Genomic DNA, 16,490 nt, shown 5'->3' with positions numbered 1-16,490 from the left:
TCTAGCAAATTCTGTGGTTGGTTCTGGAGAGTGCGCAGACTTCTGCCAAGAGCATCCCAGACGTGTTCGATGGGATTAAGGTCGGGAGACCTTGACGGCCAGTCCATGACGTTGACTCCCGCCTTCCGAAGGAAATTCCTTGTCAAAATTGCTGTGTGGGGTCTGGCATAGTCGTGTTGGAAGATCAAACCGGGTGCATGTGCTGCCATAAAAAGCAGCAGTTCTGGTGCCAGTACCTGGTCGCGGTAAGCAGCAGCGTTGAGGTTGCCACGGATGACAAGATGCCTGGAGCGTGCATTGCCACAGAAATCTCCACACACCATGACACTTCCGCCTCGAAATCTGTCAACTTCCTCTACACATCACTGGGCGTAACGTTCATGACGGCGCCTCCACACCCTCGCCCTACTATCAGCAAATCGAAGATTAAATCGGGATTCATCACTGAAGACGACTTGATTCCAATTCCTCTGAGTCCATCGTAAGTGTCGCTGTGCCCACAATTGACGTTGACGTCTGTGTAATTGATTCAGAATCGGCCCGCAGTATGGCCGTCGTGCTTGAAGGTGAGCAATTCTCAGACGGTTTCGAACAGTTTGCGCACTCAGTCTACCCCTAAACAGTTCATTTCTGGTTGATGTAGCCGTCAAAAATCGGTTACGCAGGTGACGCAAGACAATCTGACGATCCTCTGCATGTGACGTCACACGTGGTCGACCTGGCCGAGGGCTATCAGCGGTGGTACCCGTTTGCTGTAGACGCGTCTGTAAATCATAAACATGCCGATAGCACGTTCACGTTGCACATTTGAAACTCGTGGCATGACAATGCCGTACAGACTTTTGTTTTCTTGTGTATTTTTGTTAATGACTGCTAACAAGTATGGCTGAAACACGTGCGGTATTATGGCCACGTGACCAGTTGCACGTGAAAAACCACTTTTGCCACTATAGTGCTGTGCACATGATTTTGATCGATTCACCTGCACAAAAACGGGTGTTATCTGAAGACAATACGTGGCCATTACTGTTTAAATACACAATAAGGGCCCCACAATGATAACTGGTCAAAATGTTAAAATTTTAGGATTGTGAAGTTTTTGATTTGGTTCAGTATAGTTCATAGTGAATTCTGCTTGCAGAATGTAGTGCTTGTTACATCATGTCTCAAATAGATTGGTACACACATTTCAGGCTGACTGGGCGGTATTGAGGAATAAAACAGGCGTTATCTAACGTTGGGCAAACGTTTGCTATCAACGTTGGGCCAACGTTTTTTTGATCGGCGGTCTTATGTTGGGCCAACGTTCGTGCAATGTTTGATTTTGATATGTATATTTTCGGAAAGAAATGTTTTTAATTTCGAATATTTCTTTTTATTTCAACTCTTTCATGGTCAGAGTTCAAAGTGAATTCAGCTTGCAGAATGAAGTGCTTTTTACCTGATGTCTTAACTAGATTGGTACAAACATTTCAGGCTGACTGGGCGGTATTGAGGGATAAAACAGGCGTTATCTAACGTTGGGCCAACATTGGCTATCAACATTGGGCCAACGTTATTTTGATCGGCGGTCCTACATTGGGCCAAAGTTGGTGCAAAGTTTAATTATGATGTGTATATTTTCGGAAAAATGTGATTCTTAACATGTTTTTAACTTCGAGTATTTATTTTTATTTCAACTCTTTCATAGTTAGAGTTCAAAGTGAATTCAGCTTGCAGAATGATTTGCTTGTTACCTGATGTCTTAACTAGATTGGTACAAACATTTCAGGGTGCCTGGGAGGTATTGAGGAATAAAACAGGCGTAATCTAACGTTGGGCCAACGTTAGCTATCAACATTGGGCCAACGTTATTTTGATCGGCGGTCCTACGTTAGGCCAATGTTGGTGCAAAGTTTGATTTTGATATCAATTTTTCTGAAAAAAGATATGATTCTTTACATGTTTTTAACTTTGAATATTTCTTTTTATTTCAATTTTTTCACGGCTAGAGTTCAAAGTGAATTCAGCTTGCAAAAAGTATGACTTGTTACCTGATATTTTAAGCAGATTGGTTCAAACATTTCTGGCTGCCAGGGAGGTATTGAGGAATAAAACAGGCGTAATCTAACGTTGGGCCCAGTGATCTGTGTCATGGAATGTTGTTTGTGATATATGATAGGAGTAATTGTATATGTGTGATATGCCATATGCGCCATGTATCCCGTGAAATATGTCATGTAATGTGTGTAACTGTATATATGTGATGTGTTTTATATGTCATGCATCATGTGATCTGTCATACAATGTTTTTGTTGTAATATGTGATGTGATCAATTGATATTTGTGATGTGCCATATATGTCATGTATGCGTGCCATATGCGTCATATCATAGTCATTGTATATGTGTGATGTGGCATGTGCCATATCTGTCATGTATCCTGTGATATGTGTCATGTATTTTTTGTGTTATGTGAGTAATTGTATAAGTGTGATGTGCCATGTGCAATATGTGTCATGTATCCTGTGATCTGTAGCATGCAATGTTTTTTGTTGTTATATGTGATGTGATCAATTGATATTTGTGATGTGCCATATATGTTATGTATGCGTGCCATATGCGTCATATCATATGTGGTATATTTCATTTCATATATCATTTGTCATTTTATATGTGAGGTGAGATATGTGTAATGCGATGTTATATGCAATGTGTCCTGCGATTTATATCAGGAGATATGTTCCATGTGACGTTTGTCATGAGTTCGTTTATATGTGTCCTGTATCGTGCGTCATGTATTAAGTAATGTGCCATATATATCATGTATCCTGTGATATGTGTTCTGTAATGTATTATGTGATATGTGATTAACCTTTTATGCGTGATGTGTCTTGTTTCATGTGATATTCGATATGTTTATGATATGAATCATTTTACCTGTAATATGTGTCATGTATTCTGTGGTATGAGCCCCGAAAGGTTTTTCGTAATATGGGGCGTCCGGTATTTGTCATGTGGCATATGATGTGTGTAGTGTCCTGTTTTGTCATGTGTCATGTCCTAGGTGATATATACGTCTCATATGTCGTGTGTCGTATCATGTGAAATGTGATTTGTGTGATGTATCATGTGTTGTGTCACGCGAAATATGTCATGGCATACATTGACTGTTATGTAATATGTTATAGTGAGTGAGTGGGTGAGTATAGTTTTACGCATCTTTTAGCATTATTCCAGCAATATCACGGCGGGGGACACCAGAAATGGGCTTCACACATTGTGTCCATGTGGGGAATCGAACCCGGGTCTGAAGCGTGTCAAGCTAACGCTTTAACCACAAGGCTACTCCATCGGCCCTTATGTTATATGTTTCATGTGATATTTGATATTTGTCATTCCTTGTGGATACATGTGAAATGCGTTATGTGTCATGTCATGTGTGTCATGCGATAGATGACGGGTAGCATGTATGAAATGTAATATATGATGCGTGATGTGTGATGTGTGATAAACAATGTTACTCAATAATCTTACTCAGTATTCGCATGATAGAGTAACCCTGAAACATCGCTACAAACATTAAAGTTGCTATCCATAACCGTTTTATGTCCCCATGTTCCTACAACTTCTAAATGGCTAACAAAGAGTATTTTACAATTAAATGAGCATTAGACCGGTGTATACAAAGTAGTATCTTGCTGTTTAAAAGAGGAATACTGGCTTGACAGTCAACTCATCTCTCATCAATGTTATGCAACAGACACCGAGTTATGTTCGGGGTAGTGAGTGAAATGTGTCGACCATATCCGACACTACTCGTGAGAACACCAGAGATTATGTCATAGAGTTCACAGAGTAATAGTTCATTACTTTCTGTTCACGAGGTCACGGCAAGACCTTTTTGTCTCCCGCATTAAGACTTTAAATTACGTATAAATTACTCTGGCATTTAAACTTTAATTACGTACATACTTTGTTAATAAAGATTTTCAATAGGCGCTCATGACCATCTGTTTCGCTATGTTATTGTGTAAGCGTTGTATGCCAATCGGTAAACACACGGATGTAACAGCTGTAAATACGTAAACTATGCCATTTCATTTCAAAATAATGTTTAATGCAATTTAATTAGGTTTACACGTTTGAAGTAGTCGAACTTGAGAATGTAAAGCTTTTCGAAGCACGTGAGTAAAGATGAATATCGTCAAAGAAACATCTATGTGATATACTAGTTGCACACCAAGCTGTCACTAACAGGTGAGGTGACCCTCCATACATAAGTACCCCACCCCTACCCTCATTGTTTTTACCAATCACCCGTCTGACTGATCATAAATATCCAACGGTAGGTGTTGACAAGGGCGCAGGTTTTATCACACGGTTGTTTTACAACATGGATTTTTTTGTGAAATCACAGTGTCTATTAAATTATATTTAATAAAAGCATAACCTACGTTTGGTGATATTTGTATTTACACGGTTGTGTTTCTTCAAAACAAAGAAATGATTTTTGAATGAAGGAACACGCGCTGGTTCATGGGACAAATGTTTACATGACGCTAAACATTGAATTATATTAGACATCGGTTGAGTTATATGTCTTGACTGCCAAAAATATCAGACTTGTGCAAAGGAAAATTGGTCACCACGTGGTTTTTCGACAACATATTGCTGCGCTTTTCACACCTTAGGATGTCTCCGCGGAAACAACACGATCAACTGTGTAAAACCGGCCACAATGCTTAGAGTTTCTGGACAACAGATTTTTAAAGAATGAAAATTGGACGTGGTATGGATAAGGGTAGAAAAATCTTTACCTCGTTGTTTGTCCATTGAACTGTCTCCATGTGGGTCGGGCGGGGTTCGGGCTTGCAATTGCTGCGTGCTTGTTTTTTTCCAGTGTGTGGGAGGGGGTTGTGTTTGTAAAAAAGTCATATAGGCAATATACACCAGACGCACATTTCTCAATCACCGACTTCTTGGAATGCTCTCTGTGAACACGTTTTGGTGGACGTCCATTTTGGGGAATCACGTCGACTATTCATGTCTACTCTTCCTCTCCTCGTTCCGTTTTCTTTATCATCAGTGTATGTTTCAAACAGTTCATTTTCAAAATAAATTCCATCACGTTGTCCAAGCCGTCTGTGTATTGCTTTGAAAATGTCAATGCGTGTATCCTCCACACTTTGGATATCGTAGGCCGTCTTCCTTGCTGTGAGAACTGGTCAGTGCTTCAATAACCCTGCACGGGCTGCCCATTGTTTGTTGATTGCCTGGACGCCGGGTCAGTCAGCAGTGACAATACTTGTGTAAATTCGCCTTCACATTTGTTTACATTTTGGACACTTGATTTTAAGCAAAACGCTCAATAATGCATATGATTCACTCACATATACCCATTCCGGGTTGCTTCAAGGTCAAATTACATTATTTTTGCACAACATCATCTCATAATTAACGCGATTGTGACGGAGCATTCTTTTCAGCGACATGCTATTCAGGCGCATGCGCATCCTGCTATGGTCTACACTAACACCCAATGTGAATACGTACCAATATACATGTTGCACTCAATGTGTTAAATCTGATTCATTTAGGCAATTTCTAAAATGTCTAAATATTTTAGTCATTTTACAAATTAAGTGACAAATCTGTTCATTGTCCATTGACACGCTGACTGATTATACACATTGTCTGAAACATAATGTTCTGTGTTGACAACCGGGCTGTGCACATGTAGCACTTTAAAAAGCTACGATGCATACTGGCATCCAGGGTGTACATGTGCCACTATATATAGCTACGTTGTATACTGACATCCTAGGTGTACATGTGTCACTATATATAGCTACGTTGTATACTGACATCCTGGGTGTACATGTGTCACTATATATAGCTACGTTGTATACTGACATCCTGGGTGTACACCTTTCACTACATATAGCTACATTATATACTTAGTCTATCATTCGGGGTGTACATGTACCACTATATATAATCCTAGGTGTACATGTGTCACTATATATAGCTACGTTGTATACTGACATCCTAGGTGTACATGTGTCACTATATATAGCTACGTTGTATACTGACATCCTGGGTGTACATGTGTCACTATATATAGCTACTTTGCAAACTGACATCCTGGGTGTACATGTGTCACTATGTATAGCTACGTTGTATACTGACATCCTAGGTGTACAGATGTCACTATGTATAGATACGTTGTATACTAACAACCTGGGTGTGCATGTGTCACCATAGATAGCTACGCTGTATACTAACATCCCGGGTGTACATGTGTCACTATAAACAGCTACATTATATACTAACATCCTGGTTGTGCAGGTGTCACCAGGTAAACCTATTTCATATACTGACACACTTGGCGTGCACGTGTCACTTTATATACCTACGTTGTATAATGCCACCCTGGGTCTACATGTGTCACTATACATACCTACGTTGTATACTGACACCCTGTGTGTACATGCGTCACTTTATATAGCTACGTTGTATACTGACATCCTGGGTGTACATGTGTCACTATATATAGCTACGTTGTATACTGACATCCTGCGTGTACATGTGTCACTATATATAGCTACGTTGTAAAATAACATCCTGGGTGTGCATGCGTCACTATATATAGCTACGTTGTATACTGACCTCCTGGGTGTACATGTGTCACTATATATAGCTACGTTGCATACTGACATCCTGTGTGTACATGTGTCACTATATATAGCTACGTTGTATACTGACATCCTGCGTGTACATGTGTCACTATATATAGCTACGTTGTATACTGACATCCTGGGTGTACGTGTGTCACTATATATAGCTTCTTTGCAAACTGACATCCTGGGTGTTCATGTACCACTATATATAGCTACGTTGTATACTGACACCCAGGGTGTACACCTTTCACTACATATAGCTACATTATATACTTAGTCTATCATTCGGGGTGTACATGTACCACTATATATAATCCTAGGTGTACATGTGTCACTATATATAGCTACGTTGTATACTGACATCCTAGGTGTACATGTGTCACTATATATAGCTACGTTGTATACTGACATCCTGGGTGTACATGTGTCACTATATATAGCTACTTTGCAAACTGACATCCTGGGTGTACATGTGTCACTATGTATAGCTACGTTGTATACTGACATCCTAGGTGTACAGATGTCACTATGTATAGATACGTTGTATACTAACAACCTGGGTGTGCATGTGTCACCATAGATAGCTACGCTGTATACTAACATCCCGGGTGTACATGTGTCACTATAAACAGCTACATTATGTACTAACATCCTGGTTGTGCAGGTGTCACCAGGTAAACCTATTTCATATACTGACACACTTGGCGTGCACGTGTCACTTTATATACCTACGTTGTATAATGCCACCCTGGGTCTACATGTGTCACTATATATACCTACGTTGTATACTGACACCCTGTGTGTACATGCGTCACTTTATATAGCTACGTTGTATACTGACATCCTGGGTGTACATGTGTCACTATATACAGCTACGTTGTATACTGACATCCTGCGTGTACATGTGTCACTATATATAGCTACGTTGTAAAATAACATCCTGGGTGTGCATGTGTCACTATATATAGCTACGTTGTATACTGACCTCCTGGGTGTACATGTGTCACTATATATAGCTACGTTGCATACTGACATCCTGTGTGTACATGTGTCACTGTATATAGCTACGTTGTATACTGACATCCTGTGTGTACATGTGTCACTATATATAGCTACGTTGTATACTGACATCCTGGGTGTACGTGTGTCACTATATATAGCTTCTTTGCAAACTGACATCCTGGGTGTTCATGTACCACTATATATAGCTACGTTGTATACTGACACCCAGGGTGTACACCTTTCACTACATATAGCTACATTATATACTTAGTCTATCATTCGGGGTGTACATGTACCACTATATATAATCCTAGGTGTACATGTGTCACTATATATAGCTACGTTGAAAACTGACATCTTGGGTGTGCATGTGTCACTATATATAGCTACGTTGAAAACTGACATCTTGAGTGTGCATGTGTCACTATATATAGCTACTTTGCAAACTGACATCCTGGGTGTACATGTGTCACTATGTATAGCTACGTTGAAAACTGACATCCTGGGTGTACATGTGTCACTATATATAGCTACGTTGTGTACTCCCATCCTGAGAGTGCATGTGTCACTATATATAGCTACGTTGTATACTGACCTCCTGGGTGTACATGTGTCACTATATATAGCTACGTTGTATACTGACATCCTGTGTGTACATGTGTCACTTTATATAGCTACGTTGTATACTGACATCCTGCGTGTACATGTGTCACTATGTATAACTCTGTTGTATACTGACATCCTGTGTATACATATGTACATCTACTACTACATATAGCTACGCTCTATACTGAATTTCCTTGTATATTTGTACCACTATATACAGCTAAGTATAATGACATCCTGGGTGTACATGTGTTACTATATATAGCTATGTTGTATACTGACATCCTGGGTGTACATATACCACTACATACAGCTACGTTCTTACTGACATCGTAGGTGTACATGTGTCACTATGTATAGCTACGTTGCATACTGACATCCTGGGTGTATATGTGTCACTATATATAGCTCCGTTGTATACTGACATCCTGGGTGTACATGTGTCACTATATATAGCTACGTTGTATACTAACAACCTGGCTGTGCATGTGTCACCATAGATAGCTACGCTGTATACTAACATCCCGGGTGTACCTGTGTCACTATATATAGCTACGTTCTATACTAACATCTTCGGTCTACATGTATCACTATATATAGCTACGTTGTATACTGACATCTTAGGTGTGCATATGTCACTATTTATAGCTACGTTGAGTACTGACATTCTTGGTGTGCATGTATTACTATATATAACTGCATTGTAAACTGACTTCCTGGATGTGCATGTATCACTATGTATAGCTACACTACTGCCTTGAAGTTCATTCCCCTTACACGCATGGGAAACGCGTTACGCAACCCGTGTGCACTCCGTTGGTCACTCGAACCCGTCCGCGACGTGTGTGATACCCGTGTGCAACGCGTGACACACTCATTAGAGGGAGAACAAACTTTTGTCCAAAGTAGGATCCATGTCTAGCTGAACCTGGACGTTCTCTAGAGTTTATTTCCTCCAAGTTTCAGGCCATAGGCCCATAGAACATACATGATATCAATAAAGTGTATGCATAAATACATGAAATTAATATAATACATAAATAATATATCAGTGAATTGTGAGTGACTCGCGTAATCTAAAAGCGTGGTAGATATATTTAGCAAGTTGTGTAATAGTGTATTTACATTTAGAAGACATAAGATTTACAATTTTTTCATATGATGGATTAGTGTGAAAATATGTATCAATAAAATGTAAACGTAATGTTGAATATGAAGTACAAATATGGAGGAAATGATATTCATTTTCAATGTAGTTGAAGTCCAATTTTTGACATTGTGGGCAAAATCTTTTGTTTTCTTCTATATTGGTATGACATCCAGTTTCGATCATAAGTTTATGGCAGCTGCATCGGAATCTTGTTAGGGTTTCTTTATAGATCTTCTTGTTTACTCCCTGAAGGTACATTTCTATTGTTAATACCGATTTGAAAGTTAAATATGTTTTAAGTTTTGATTTTTGAGATAGGTTTTATAGTCCAACGTTGTTGACCACAGTCCACGATACGTTGTTTGAATTGTGAAATGAATATTTGCGGATCTCCAACATCTTGAATTATCCAGGCGTAGCCAAATCCATACTTGAAAAGAATGTTTTTTTATATATGTTTCCCATGATATACGGCCAGCTTCATCTAATTTGTACATCATTAAATACGTTTGCTTCAGTAGACGATCAGTGTTCATAGAGATTAATTTTGTCCAATATTTAATACATTTACTAATATAATACACATATAATCGTTGTCTTCCAGTTTCACCAAGAACAGCGTCATTGCTTGCATTATTTGGTAGGTAAAGAATCCGTTTGTAATATTTAGCCTGTACCATCTCTATAGTTTCGTAGTATTGGAAACCCCAAACTTCAGAGCCATATGTTAATATTAGTAAAAACCATGGATTCGAACATCTTGATTGCAGTAATGATTGGTAATCCTCCACATAGTTATTTTATAGATATAATGACATACTTTTTCTGCTTGTTGTGAAAGTGTTGCCGTTGCTTTTGTCCATAGCAATTTAGCAGTGACAAATAGTCCCAAATATTTATAAGATGAAACAGTCTCTATCTTTTCTTCTCTGTAAGTCCAATTTTCATAGTTCCTTAAACGTCCACCATTTCTAAAAACGATTATCTTTGATTTGTTCATATTTAGAGACAGTCCCCATTTTTTACCAAATTCACTTATACATTTGATCTGTTGTAATCTTCCAGTGGTATCGGCAGTGTTGGCAACATCATCGGCGTATAATAAAGAACAAATATTTGGTGCTTCTTCTGAGATGAATATTCCACGAGAGTCAGATTGATTTAGTTCGTTGACCAATTCATTTATAAACAGGCAAAAGAGTGTCGGGCTGATCATGCATCCTTGTCGTGTTCCAATAAAACAGTTAAAATATTCAGTTAAACCATTATCAGTTCTCACACAAGCTTTTAGTTTCGAATACATATCTCGTAGAATTTTTAGAACGTTTCCATGGATACCATATTTCATAAGCCGATGCCAAAGCAAGTTATGGTGAACAGTCAAACGCTTTACTGAAGTCAATGAAGAGACAATAAAATCTTCCACCGGTTGATTTTGATAGGTATTTCTGTATCATTCCATACAATGTGAAAATACTGTCGACTGTTTAGCGTCCTTTTCTAAAACCAAACTGGTTTTCATATAATATATAATTGTCATCACACCATAGCTGCAGGCGTTCGTTGATCATTTTTGTGAATATTTTCCCCAAAACGGGTAATAATGAAATGCCTCTATATATAATTATTCACACTGTTCGTATCTCCATCTTTATACATCGGACATATAACTGCTCTGCACCATGATTCCGGATAAACACCTGATTTCATTATCTCGTTAAACAGATGCACACATATAGGAACAATAATATCCAAAGAATTCAGAAATAGTTCAGAAGAGATCCCATCACATCCTGGTGCTTTATTTGATTTCATGTTGATAATGGCTGTCTTCACTTCATCACTTGATATCTCTCTGTTTACGTCTTCAGGCGATCCACGTTCACAAGCCTCACATACATCATTGTCATGCTGTGATATGTCTGATTTTACTAAATCTTCAATAGATGACTTCGAACGGGGAGAATTTAATAGATTCTGGAAATATGAAAACCATCCCCAAGAACTGATACTGTTTGTTTTCCTGCAACATTTTATTTTCTTGATTTCCTTCCACAGTTTGTTGTTATCACTTTTTATCTCATTAAATCTATCTCTGAGTGAACGCTGAAATTCATCTTGTTTCTGTTTGCATAATTCTTTAAAGGTTCGTCTGTGCTGTTTTTATACTTGGTAATCTTCATCTCTATCCGTGTCTCTGAATCTATCCAGTTCAAAATACTTCTCCGACTTCAGTCTATCACACTCTGCGTCCCACCATGCAGGCTGAACCTAGACGTGGTAACAAGGCGATAACGTTTTGATTTCCTGACGAAAAATGTTAACACACATTTTATTTTATGTACTTGCTGATGTCTCATTTTTAGATGTGATTTTGTTGGAAAATATGAGGAGTACCTTTGTGGCTTCTACATGATGTTTTCCGATGGTGTTAAGAGAATACATGATCCTGTTAAATGTTATTGCTATTCAAATGGGTTTTTTTGTGATTTGACATTAAAAGTCTGCTGTACGACTTTCAGTGATCATGTTTATGAGGTTTGGTGGAGCATTGTTTTCATTGGACCCTAATTATTTTATGATGGTTGGGTCTCTTTGTCTCAGCTCCATAGCCGTGACGCTGGGAAAGGGCAGCATTTAATTAATGAGAGTAGGTTATATCATGGAGGATACACTTGAGGGAGAGGGTTCTACTAATTACCGTACCACAGGAAGAGACCTGTAGACGTGAGCGCGGGGTTGTGTGTAACATGGTCATTGCATAATGGCCGCCAGGAGTGCTAAACATTGAGCTAAAGCAGTGTTGTTTTCACGGGCCTGTTGAATAAATTCCGGCGCTGCTGTCCATATATCTTCTACTTGATCCTGGATACATCATTTTGGCATTTTCAACGTACATTAATGGTTTACTAGTTATATCTTTTAGAGTATTTGTTAATTGTGTCGAACGTACAAGCAATAATTGTAATTTGTGGTGACATATAAATATAAAACGTCTCATTTAAAACATGAAGTAAGTACGATAGTAAATAATAATATTCAAATCGCATTAAAATACAATGATAACAAGATTCATATGTAACCCTAAAGCCTGTGTTCCACATTCATAGCCAGGAGGACAGCTGCTGACTAAACAAAGGGAAGAAGCTTGCCTTTACATATACTGAACCAAATTAAAAACTTCACAATCCTAAAATTTAAACATTTCGACCAGTTATCATTGTGGGCCCTTATTGTGTATTTAAACAGTAATGGCCACGTATTTTCTTCAGATAACACCCGTTTTTGTGCAGGTGAATCGATCAAAATCATGTGCACAGCACTATAGTGGCAAAAGTGTTTTTTCACGTGCAACTGGTCATGTGGCCATAATACCGCACGTGTTTTCAGCCATACTTGTTAGCAGTCATTAATAAAAAAAAGAAAAACACACAAAAACAAAAGTCTTTACGGCCATTTGTCATGCCACGTCTTTCAAATGTGCAACGTGAACGTGCCATCGGCATGTTGAAGACGGGAACGTCCGTAGCTGAAGTCGCAAGGACGATGGGTTGTAGTCGACGGACTGTTTGTGATTTACAGACGCGTCTACAGCAAACGGGTACCACCGGTGATCGCCCTCGGCCAGGTCGACCACGTGTGACGTCACATGCAGAGGATCGATAGATTGTCTTTACGTCACCTCCGTAGCCGATTTTTGACGGCTACATCAACCAGAAATGAACTGTTTAGGGGTAGACTGAGTGCGCAAACTGTTCGAAACCGTCTGAGAACTGATCACCTTCAAGCACGACGGCCATACTGCGGGCTGATTCTGACTCAATTACACAGACGTCAACGTCAATTGTGGGCACAGCGACACTTACGATTGACTCAGAGGAATTGGAATCAAGTCGTCTTCAGTGGAGAATCCCGATTTAATCTTCGATTTGCTGTTGGTAGGGCGAGGGTGTGGAGGCGATGTCATGAACGTTACGCCCAGTGTTGTGTGCAGGAAGTTGACAGATTTCGAGACGGAAGTGTCATGGTGTGGGGTGCTTTCTGTGGCAATGCACGTTCCAGGCTTCTTGTCATCCGTGGCAACATCAACGCTGCTGCTTACCGGGACCATGTACTGGCACCAAAACTTCTGCCTTTTATGGCAAACCCTTGAATATTCCGGGGTAGAATAGGTCTTCAGCAACCCATGTTTGCCGTAAAAGGCGACTTACGGGATCGGGTGGTCAGAATCGCTGAATTGGTTGATGCATGTCATCGATCCCAATTGCGTGGATCGATGCTCATGACATTAATCACTGGATTGTCAGGTCCAGACTCGATTATTTACAGACCGCCGTCATATAGCTGGAATATTGCTGATTGCGGCGTTAAACAACAAACCAACCAACCTTTTATGACAGCACATGTACATGGACCCGGTTTGATCTTCCAACACGACAATGCCAGACCCCAGACAGCAATTTTGACAAGGAATTTCCTTCAGAATGCGGGAGTCAACGTCATGGACTGGCCGTCAAGGTCTCCCGACCTCAATCCCATCGAACACGTCTGGGATGCTCTTGGCAGAAGTCTGCGCACTCTCCAGAACCAACCACAGAATTTGCTAGATCTTGGCACCATTTTGCAGCAACAATGGCGTCGTCTTCCCAATCATGTGTTCACAAGCATCACAAGGTCCATGCGGAGGCGTTGTGTGGCAGTTTTCAACGCACATGGTGGGCATACACGCTACTGAACTTGTGTGCCATCAGATTCTCGTGCTTGGGACTTATGATTTAAACTGTTGATGTTATTACGGAATACTGTAGGTGCTTGGAACAAATTATGGTTACCACCGTTAATTAAAATCCTTCTTTGGACATTAATGATTAAACATTACCTTCTCTGATACATTTGTCCGTTGTATATCATGTATGGGATTACTTTTAAAAATGTGAAGTTTTTAATTTGACTCAGTAATATGTAGGGACATCATCTGAATATGACTATATATGCAAATGTTACGATACTGTATCTATCTTCACGAAGTATTTAAAAAATGGGCATAAAGCTCACGGAGACGAAGGCTATAGATACAATACCACATTTGATTTTTTAGATGATAAAGTACATTTGATAATAAATTCAGTTATTGATATCTAAAAACCGATTTGCCATATTGATAAACATTTCATGATAAAACAAAATCAAATGTGTGATATAAATTCATTCTTTAGTATCCATATATAGTATAACGAATAAATAGTAAAAAGGCGCCCTATATATTTTTCTTTGTGGACTGTATTAAGTAACGCATTTGCATCACGGCTAAGTGTTAATTGCTAGTCTGTTTTTCTGCACCATCATTTCTTTCATCTTATGAAAAACTGTTTAAAAAATGGCAACTTATAATTAACCAAGGTAATAATACTTACCCGACCTGCGTTTATTTATCTCTCAGTCATTATTATCGTTAACATGTGTCTACTTTTAAGTGTATATACTTATGCCATACATCGTACTGGTTAAGGAATGACACATCATCGTGAGATATATGTTCCCCATACACATGAGCACAACGGTACTTTGATTCTATACCACAGAAATTGTTTCCCCGAGTTACTGTGTAAAGGTTCACCCCTTGTTTTCAGGCGTCTCATTCAGACAAATAAGTCATGATCAGGTGTGACAGTTATCACAATAAAAAGATTTTATACCTGGCGACTGACACTCTTGATGGGTCAGTGATTAAGACAACAGATCAATACCCACGCTTCCTATTCAGCATGTACGTATGATTACATGGCTGTGTGTACGCATGGTATGTATGGCTGTATGTATGATTAAATGTATGTAAATTATGTATGAATGTAAATGTATGTAAGCCTAGATTACAAAATAAATGCTTTGGTCGCTTGAAGCCAGAAGGCAGAGGTATTCCCGGGAAAGAAGCCAACTCTCGGAGTTGGTCACTAGGGCTGAAACTTCTCTCAATCTTTTTGAATAAGGCGAATGGACCAGAGTAAGCTTAGGGATTATCGGCTGTTGTGTGAAAACAATACTTCAGAAAGAACGACGTCCTGTCCCAATGAACAAACCTACAGATTACGGATTGAACGTCAAAAGTGTCTGTCAGGTTTCTTAATGCTTAATTACTTTTCCTGGAGAATAAGTTTCTTGTACAAGCGCTATCAAACATGTTAACATACAAACATATCAATGTTGAAGCTAGGCTTCACTTCAGTTTTCCTTTATTTAGCAGGCCCCTCATACAGCCTAGCTGTTTATATTACTATATCCTGCTGTGCTTTACACCTATCAAAGCTATACATTACTAATATATATGGGCTTAATTTTATCTATATTGCCAACTCTTATACATCATTTATAATTAATAGTCAACATATATACCTATAAATCTTTACTATACTCAATAATGTAACGTAATGTAATAAATTTAACCCCCCTTTCTTTCTCTGTGTGTAATTCTGATGGAAAGAAGTCACTCAACCAGTTCATGCATTCCATGGTAAAAAAAGATCAGACTTGGTTAGAATCCGTGTTTATCTCCGACAACTTCCCACTGGTGACATTGTAGTGAACTTGGGAAGTGGTGATGACTTTTTATATGTATATTATTATAATCTGCCAAACTGTACATAAATGTGTGTGTGTTAAATCATAAAATTCAAAGGGACTGTTCCCTACACCCATCAATATCATAATGAATGAACATTAGTTTATTGTATGGATTATAGAAAGCTCTCACTAAGTATATGTTTTACATGCATGAAAGATGGGATTAAGGGAGAAAGGAAATATTTTCCTGAACGTTTCCAATAACTAGTGGAGGAAATTGGAAATGGCTGAACCTGTAGATAGCGTCAAATCCGATAAGGATTTGGCAGATCTCACAGGGTAACATTCAACAGGCTCATTACCTTCGGATCGTGTTAACATTTTTTCTTAACAGTTTAGCAAAAGAGAAGAAATTTGAATTGAACTACATTGGAAAATGAGAGAAGAAATTTATTGTCAATGTTTTTATCATAAAAACTCTCTGTTCAGTAAAGAACAATTGTTATTTTAGTA

The 16,490-nt window shown here is 38.8% G+C and overlaps 1 long non-coding RNA gene across 1 annotated transcript in view; it reads right to left on the bottom strand.

Moving 5' to 3' along the window:
- The window catches only part of LOC125381572, a 74,364-nt gene that overhangs the window by 56,992 nt on the left and 882 nt on the right, over window positions 1-16,490 (bottom strand). The gene's annotated exons all lie outside the window — the stretch shown is intronic.

Source organism: Haliotis rufescens, unplaced genomic scaffold (assembly GCF_023055435.1).
Source record: "Haliotis rufescens isolate VD_foot unplaced genomic scaffold, xgHalRufe1.0.p SCAF_1, whole genome shotgun sequence".
Taxonomy (NCBI): Eukaryota; Metazoa; Mollusca; class Gastropoda; order Lepetellida; family Haliotidae; genus Haliotis; species Haliotis rufescens.
Note: the sequence above shows the minus strand (reverse complement) of the source record. Positions and strands in the feature narration are given on the sequence as shown.